The sequence below is a fragment of the Azolla caroliniana genome, unplaced genomic scaffold (genome assembly GCF_043228905.1).
Source record: "Azolla caroliniana isolate FFs.n. ecotype wild unplaced genomic scaffold, voAzoCaro1.0.p SCAF_5, whole genome shotgun sequence".
NCBI lineage: Eukaryota > Viridiplantae > Streptophyta > Polypodiopsida > Salviniales > Salviniaceae > Azolla > Azolla caroliniana.
The window spans coordinates 24,157,501-24,166,587 of NW_028230440.1; positions in this window are offsets into that span (position 1 = coordinate 24,157,501).

Below are 9,087 nucleotides of genomic sequence, written 5' to 3' on the forward strand. Positions count from 1 at the left end.
GGAGCAATATGTATCTTCTTCTAGTGTCGTCCAACGAAATGGAACCCCATGTACACAGTCAATTGGAACGGTGTTGCAAACTCAGCTAGGTAAAGCAACATTCTACTATGCTATCTAATTTGACCCAAAAACCAGCTGAGGGCTTTTGTTGTGGTCAGGGCTGAAGCATTCAGGATGGCATGCACTTTTTCGGGATCCATTGCTATTCCGTTGCTGCTGACAATGTGGCCAAGTAAGGCTCTGCTGGACACGTAAGAAGCACACTTCGTTGGGTTTAGGCTTAGCCGAGCTTGCCGGCATCCCTCTAGACAAAGGCATAACTGCCCGAGGTGCTCGTTCTTCCAGCCATACTCCTTTACTTTAGCCACGTAATTGGGATTCATCCAGTAGCGGCGTTGTTGCACGGGTCGTGCATCGCGCTGGAGGTGAATTTGGTGTTGGTAGTATTGGGGATCTAGCCCCTTCATGTCATTGTGCGACCAGGCAAAAAGATCTTGGTAATCAGTCAACAGCCCAACCAAGGTTGATCGTTCCTCGGAAGCCAGCTCTTTCGTGATTTTAAGGGTGCGTGGCTCGGTGGGGGAACCGATATTAATTTCCTCTAGTGTGGACGCATTGACTCTCTAAGAGATAGCCAATTCCCAATCAAGCGCGTCGCGCGCATGTCGTAATTCTTCAATGGATTGCGAGTCAGGCTCGTGTGGATCCTCGTTCTTCTCAGGGGCCGGCTCGGATACATATGGTTCTACAGTCATGAGAACATTGATTTCAAACAAAGAAACGATCGTGGGGTGTTCCTCAAGGAAGTGGTCCATTTCTTCATCCGCGCGATCATCGAGCATGTGGACTCCTCCAGCATATAACGGGCTGGTATCGAGTAGCGTGACAACACGGATCTTGGTTTTTCCGTGGTGGAAGGAGATCATATTCCATTGCCAGTTAATGTTGGCCCTGCGCAATCATGGACGACCGAGCAGCATTGGATATGCACCTAGAGCATCGAGGTGTAACACCACCACTGAGATGGTGAAAGTGTGGCCTCTGAGGATGAAGTCCAGGTGGCGGATTAATCCCATTGGTCGAACAGAACGGGTGTCCGCCATTCAGAGCCAAAACGGACATGGCTCCCATTGGGTGATGCCAAGGTCGTGACATGTAGCCTCACTAATGACGTTAACACCCGAACCTTCGTCGATAATGCAGTTGTGAACATCCTGGCCTTTGATGATGAACTTGACCGCGGGATTCTGGGAATCCATTAATGTTGGACCGGTGCCCGGCCCTGCCAAGTGTACTGGCATGGTGGTTGTCTCTTTGCCGGTGGTGAGAGATGCTATCGTGTCCTGGAAACGTGGAAGCAGTTGCAGTAACTTATGCAAGGGCATGGAGATTTGGCAGCTTGTGAGGGCTTGCCACACAAGGTCGTCTTCATGCGCCCCAGTAGGTTGAGAGGAAGATGAGGTACCGATAGTCATATTGTTCATCTCGGTTTGGATTCTCTTGGCATTAGCCTGATTAGCCGTGTCAGCCCATTTTTTGGCAGCATGCCGGACTTCATCCGGAATTTCCCATTGTATTTTATGAAGGCGAGAGTAGTGCGGAGGGGCTCCCAGAGGCCGGCATGGAACCTGTCTTTTAAATTATTCGCGGAGACATCTTGGGTGAGTTGCCGATAGAGATCCTAGAATCAGATCGTGAACTGAGAAACTGTCTCATCCGGTTCTTGTAATATAGCGTAGAACTGGAAGAGCAGTTCCCGCTTAGGTATTTCGCAGTAGCAAAGTTCGAGGGATTGAGTGCAAACGTCTTGAAACGTCGCAAATTCCCTAGGATCACGGCAAGAATACCACCGGGTCACGGGTCCATCGAGGGACAGTGTGAATTTGGCGATTTTGGAGGCATCAACCTCCACAGTGGTGAGACGCTGCGTCGAATGGTCGGCTTGCCAAGTAGACACAAAAGAGCGGATGTGAGACTCCGCGTCAAGGACATCCATATTTAACGGGGATATGGGTAAGGCATGGTGTCGAAGTCTGGGTCTTTTGGTAACGCCAGAAAGGGGTTGAACTCAGCTTGGGTAACTTCGGGAGGACTCAAAGGTGCGGCAAGGTCAGGGCCTATGTGCGACTGTGTGTCAAGAGCCGCGACTGGCAAGTGGTGCGACTCCGGGGGCTCCGGCGATGATTGTTGTGTTAGTGCGGGGTCGGCAGTTTCCTCGGCTAGCATTGCACAGCAGGAGGGTAGCCAAGAACGTGTGTTGCGATTGGGCGCCGTAATGGCGGTTGTGGTTTCCACCTACGTTGTTTGTTGTATTGCACAGCGTGAACCGGGTGTGCCAAATTGTGTTGTCTCTGCTCGGAGATAACACCATCGATTACTTCTAAGGTAATCGGGTCAAGGGGTGGTGAACAAGCAACCCAGGATTGCACAGGTAATTGATTTTTAAAAAAAACAGTCGGCCATAACCGGTCTGGTAAATTGTACTTGAAATTAAGATAGCAAATCCAATTAACACAAATAGATGCTTGAACATATTAGACCCACAAAGATAGATATATTAATATATTCAAATGCAAAGGTTACACGGCTCACAGCCGGAGTTCTCTTCTCATACAGTCAGATAGATAACAGTAATCTCCTCTAAACTAGGGTATCACTCTCCCTCGTTGTCTCCCTCTTTTTTGCTAATTCTGCGAGTCCTCGTTTTATAGCTTCCCTTTCTGCTTGGCACACTTCAGTCAATCCTTTATTCTCGACCTTCATTCTCGGTTCCACGTATTCCGTTATCTTCCTCATTCTCAGTTGTCATTTTTCACCTACGTTACCTACTCGTATCCTTAGATTCGTTTCACATTATATTGCTTTTGTCCCACGGATAACACTCGATACTATTTCTCTGCTAGCTAGCGATAACATGTATCTGCTAGTAGATCTTCTATATGCTAGGCGTCCTACCCAGACAATGTGTGTGTACTCGCTCAGTCCAATTGGCGCTAATGCGTTGTACCAAACTCCAAAGTTCATTGTGGACTTAACATATCTTGGGATCCTCTTGACACGATCTAATGAGGCTTTTGAGGGTTCTACATGAACTGACTCACAAGTACCACCATATAGCTCAGATATGGACTGGTAATCATGAGGTAGCTCAATCTACCCACGATCTTCCTATACATGGTCGAGTCCTCCAAACTTGATCTAACATCCGCTTGGATCTTTGTGTTCTGCTCTAGAGGGGTGGATATCCCTTTGCACTCCACCATGCCAAAATTCTTTAGTAACTTCACGACATATTGATATTGTGAGAGCCATATTGCACCTAGTGAGTGGATGATCTCAATCCCTAGAACTCTCCTCTATCCTTCCTCTTGAACTTTTCTTCAAGCATGTTCCTCACTTCCTCAATATGCTCCCCCATATCTCCTCTTATTATGAGATCATCAACATATATTACCATGAATAAGATGTCTTCTTTGTCCTTATGGACATATTATAAGAAGTGATCTGATGGTGACATTTGAAAGCCAATCCGTCAGCTTGGTGTACCAAGCCTGTGATGCTTGCTTGAGGCCATAAAGCACCTTCCACAATCTACACACTAGTCTGGTGTTTCTTTGTTTCTCATATCCTAGCGGTTGCTACATATAGACTTCTTCCTCTAGTTCCCCTTGAAGGAATGCACTCTTCACATCCATTTGTTGTAGATGTCATCCCTTACTTGCTCCGAAGCTCAATATTGAGTGTATCGTTGCCACTTTGCAACTGGTGCGAACATTTCTTCATAATCTATGCCTTGAGTTTGGCCATAGCCTTTCGCTACTAGTTGTGCTTTGTGCAAGCTTAATGCTCCAACAGCATCATGCTTGATCTTGAATACCCATTTGCGACCTATTGCTTTTCTACCACTTGGTAGCAAGACTAGATCCCATGTCTAATTTTGCTACAAGGTGTCCATTTCTTCTTTCATGGCTTATGTCCATTCTGGTTTTCCTCTAGCTTCATCAAAGCTAGTCGACTCTATCTTTCCCATTAATGTGGCCATGTAAGCATATTTTTTGGTCATTTAACCATTGTATTTGTACCTCTATATTGGATTCTTCCTTGTCAGGGCTTTTGGGTCGGAAATCACTTCCTTGTCTTTCCGACGCACCTCTTCATCTAGCAAGCTCAACTTTACCCTTGTTAGGGACAACTGCTTTCCTTCCGTCCCGGCATTGCCCAGAGTGACAACTAGCATCTCCCAACTATCCGGGAGGGAACCGAGCAAGAGCAATGCAAGTACCTCGTCAGCCAGAGGTACTTCAAGCGAAGTTGTTTGATTGATAAGCCCCTGGAATGCGTTCATGTGCTCCACCATGTTGGATCCGTCCTGGTACCAGAGTCTCACTAACTTCCGGAATACTGAAACCTGATTTACGACGCTTTTGCTCTCCAACATGGTGTTGATTTTCTCCCAGAGCACATGAGCCTTACTTCCTTAATTGAAGTTGTTGTACAGGCTCATGTCGGTGAAGCACCATATGTATGCCTTCGTCTTCATGTGCATCACCTCCCATGTCGTGGCATCGATCTTGTCTGGTTTCTTGTCCCCGAACTATACCAACAGCCTGAGATCTTTGACCACAAGCATGGCCCTCATCTTCAAATTCCACACTGGTAGTTGGAGCCGGTGAGCTTGAACATGTTTCCGAATGACTCTTCTATTTTCTTGTTTGCTCTGATACCAGTTTGTGAGGAATAGTGCTCGGCCACAACCGAGACTCAAACACTTTATGAAGGAACAAAACAGAAATGGAGGTTCGTACACTTACACAGAAGAGACGACACAGGATGTTTACGTGGAAAGCCCTAATAGGGAAAACACCATGTGAGCCCATAGACCCCAACTATCACTATACGAGAAAGGAGGTACAACAAGAGACTCAGAGGCAATGACCTCGAGTTCTGTATCTTTGCCAACCGGCGACTTCTCTTCTCTCTCTCTCTCTCTCTCTCTCTCTCTCTCTCTCTCTCTCTCTCTCTCTCTCTCTCTGCACTACTATAATACAACTCACAACAACAACATAAACAACAACCTTACAATTGATTGCCCTAAGTCATATTTATACTTATATGACTTTAAGACTATTTACAAATATAGCCTTTACAAGCACACCAGAAACATATTTGCATATATGTCCCTGGATCCGGTTCACACCGGATCCATCCGGATACCTTTCAGTCCGGTCCAGTTGCTGGATCCGGTCATGTTCCTTCCTTCGTCTCGTCCGATCCGGCTCCTCCGGATCCCATTTGGAGGGGGACCGAATTCCCAACATGAATATCTGACAAGGATGCACTTCTTTGCCTTTGCATCCAACTTGTTCTAGACTTCTGACAAAATATGCACATTTGTTATTAACCTGAACACTCTTAGGTGTAAGAGGTTTGGTTTCCTCCCAAAGAACTTTTCCTATAGCGTGGTCTTCTACTCACATCTATTCATCATGTACTTTTTTTACAAAACTTTTCCTACAAAGTTGTGATACATCTATTCATGATGTACATTGTTGTGTTTGTTGCTTCCGCCGAATAGTTCTTTGGCATTTTCTTGTCTTCCATCATCGGTTGAGTGATGTTGAGAAATGTTTGGTTCTTCCACTTCACCGCTCTCTTCTGTTGTGGTGGATACCTACATGTGTGTTGCCATCGAATTCATTTCTTGTTCAAGAAGTCTGAGAATTCATTAGAAAAATACTCTCCTTCTTTGTCAGATCTGAGGCAGCATATCTACTTGACCGTGTCCTTCTCAACTAGACACAGAGTGTTTGAAGTGTTTGAATCATTCACTCTTTAGCTTCATAAAATAAATCCATATTCACTTTGAGAAGTCACCTATGAAGGTGATGTAGTATTTCAGTTCACTAATGGATGAACTATTGAGCATCTCGTAGACATCCAAGCGTATTAGTTGAAGCACTCTCTCACTTTGGCTTCCTTCTTTTGAGAAGGGGTGTCTATCTTGCTTGCCTAGTTGACAAGCTTCACATATCCACTCAAACCTTTATTCTTAAACCTTGGTCGTCTGTTCACCACGTTCTCTCGCAATGTTGTGCTCAATGTCGCCATGCTGATGTGGCCTATCCGTTTGTGTCACAAGTATATGTTTGTTGGCTAATCATTTTGTGCGAACATTGCACTCAACATCCTCTGTGCATCAACATCTAGAACGAACATTCGTCCTTCTCTTCTTCCTCTTGACATCAGCTTTCCTTTTCGTTCGATAAAGCATTCACTCTCATTGAACTTCATCTTCATGCCTTGTTCTACCATTTGGCCTACAAAGACTACATTCTTAACAATATTCGGCCACACATGAAGTACGTCCTCCATGTACTTCACTTCCCCTTTCTTGATGAATATTGGGATCCGCCCAATGTGCTCAATAGAGTGTGTCATGTTGTCGCCCATTTCTACGTAGTCGGGTCTTTCAATCTTTTCCAACCGTTCAAACCACTACTTCTAGCTTGTCATGTGGTTTGATGTGTCTAAGTCAACGTACCATGTTTGACTTCATTTCTCCTAGTTATCGTTGTTAGTGTTAAGTGCATGTTGCAATTAGTGATGGGCATGGTTCGGTTTCGGTTCGGTTCGGTTTCTTTGCCTTCAAACCAAACCAAACTAAACCAAACCATTTATATAAAACCAAACCAAACCAAACTATTTATGAGCTCTCAAGCCATTAAACCAAACCATTTAAGAAAAGGTAAACCAAACTATTTAAATCAAAACCATTTAGGGAAAAGTTGAAACCAAACCAAGCCATTTAATAAAATGTTTAAACCTAACCACATTAAAGCCAAACTAATTAAAAAATTAAATAACTAAAAATATACTAAATTAAATAAGCATTTATGTTTAATTAATTACCTAAATTAAATTAAATTAAGTTAAGTAAATTAAATCTAAAGCCCAGTAAATTAAACCAAACTGAACTGTTTATTAATAATTAGAACCAAACCAAACCAAACCAAACCATTTAATTATTTTGGAACTTATAAACCTTTAAACCATGGCTTAACGGTTTAGTTTGGTTTGTCACGATGAAACCAAGCCCATTGCTAGTTGCAGTGTTAGTGCATTGTCATGTTCTCTACTCCACACTTCGACATTACTCTGATCATGGCACCCGATGGAGCACGCATCATAGTTTTTATATTAGTTGTTCACACTCCGTTCATGGGCTTGTTTGGTTGGACAATGTGCTTAGACATGTTTGTTACATGCATGACCATATAATATCTCGTGGTGAGAATTTGCCATAGTATTCTATACACGTGGATAAGTGTGAGGGTTAAATGAGAGTGTAAAGAAGGGGAGGATTACCCGTTAGGCCAAATGTGAATTTGCCTGGGGGCCTTGGGTATCGCTATAAATATGAGGCCTAACCACCCTCATTTACTCATATCTTGACTACGTCGAGGCTCTGTTTCGTGGTGGGTAAACTCTTGTAGAGAGTGTGCCAGCACCAGGTACGACTCGACGCCATGGCGGTGGTATGGGACGTCGATCAAGGCTCGAGTCTGTCTCGATCCCTTCGCTCGAGGGTGGTCGGGGGGATCGGCACCCTTCTTTCTCTCTCTCCTTTCTATCTATCTATCTTTTATCCTTATCATATGCTTACGTTAGATCATAAGATCTAACAGTTGGTATCAGAGCTTATGTTTCTAATGTTTCCTTTGTTTGTTTCTGTCTTCTTGATGGATGGTGATCAATCGACGTGCGGTCGACCTTGATCCAGATAGCGATCAACAAAGGAACTTCGGTAACTCTTTCTTGTTTTTTTTTTCTATTCTCTCTTCTCCCAATTTTCATGTATCGTCGATATTTTTTTTCTTTCATTGATTCAATGATGTTGTAGTGGTAATTAATTGGTTGTGTAAAATGTTTTCATATGTGTATGAGGTCAATACCTCATTTGACACATATTTGATATGTGATTCATGTCGTATGCGTACGAGGTTAATACCTCAATTGTGTATTACATTCACATACATATGTTACGTATGTGTATGAGGTCAATGCCTCGATTTTTATGTAAATGATATGCGTTTGGTGTCGTATGCGTAAGAGGTCAATATCTCAATTGCATATTACAATTAACCCTTATTATTTGATGTTTCGTATGTGTGGAGGCTATATACCTCGATTACGTGTCTCGATTTCATCATATGTTGGCTATTTGATGTTACGATTTTTTTTAATCTACGCATATGTGATCAAATGTATACGTATTTGATCGTATGTATGTGATAAATATACATATATGTATGTTAGTTATAACGTAATTTCTATATCGAATGTTGTCCTTTTCGGGGAAAGGATCTTGGTGGTCGTCCTCACATTTTTGTTGTCAACATCCTTTTTTCAACAATCTTTTTTGTTGACATCCCCGTTGGTCACTTCGATTTCGTTACGTAACGAAACGATCATAGCCACAATGATGGTGAGAACGTAGGGCTTGACCCACTTCATGTGAGGTCGCTCCTATGACACACATATCCAACATCCCTCCCTCATTACATGGGATGCCGCCCGTAACATACTCCCCCTCTTTAAAACATTGCACTCTTGCAATAGAAAGTTAGGGAAGTTAGTTCTAAGAGTATTTTCGCGTTCCCATGTGGCATCTTTGATAGATTTATCCAGATTCCATTTAATTTTAAATTCTCGGATTATTTTAGTACGCAAATTTTTTGTTTTAACATCGAGAATTCTTTCTGGTACATGTGGTTTAGAAGATAATTCTTCAGAAGTAACCAGAGTTTTAGTTGTAATTGTATTGTCACCAGAACCCAGAAGTTATTTTAGACAACTTACATGAAAAACTGGATGAATTTCAACGCCATCGGGATAGTTTGTGTTCTAGATTTGCCTGAGGTCAAAAAGAGAATTCTTTTTGAATGCCATGATGCACCCTCATCAGGGCACCCTGGAATACATTGTACACTCGTTCTCATCTCCACTCAATTCTATTGGCCTAAGATGTGTCTTGACATACATAGCTATGTGACTAAATGTCACCAATGTCAGGTTAACAAAGTCAAG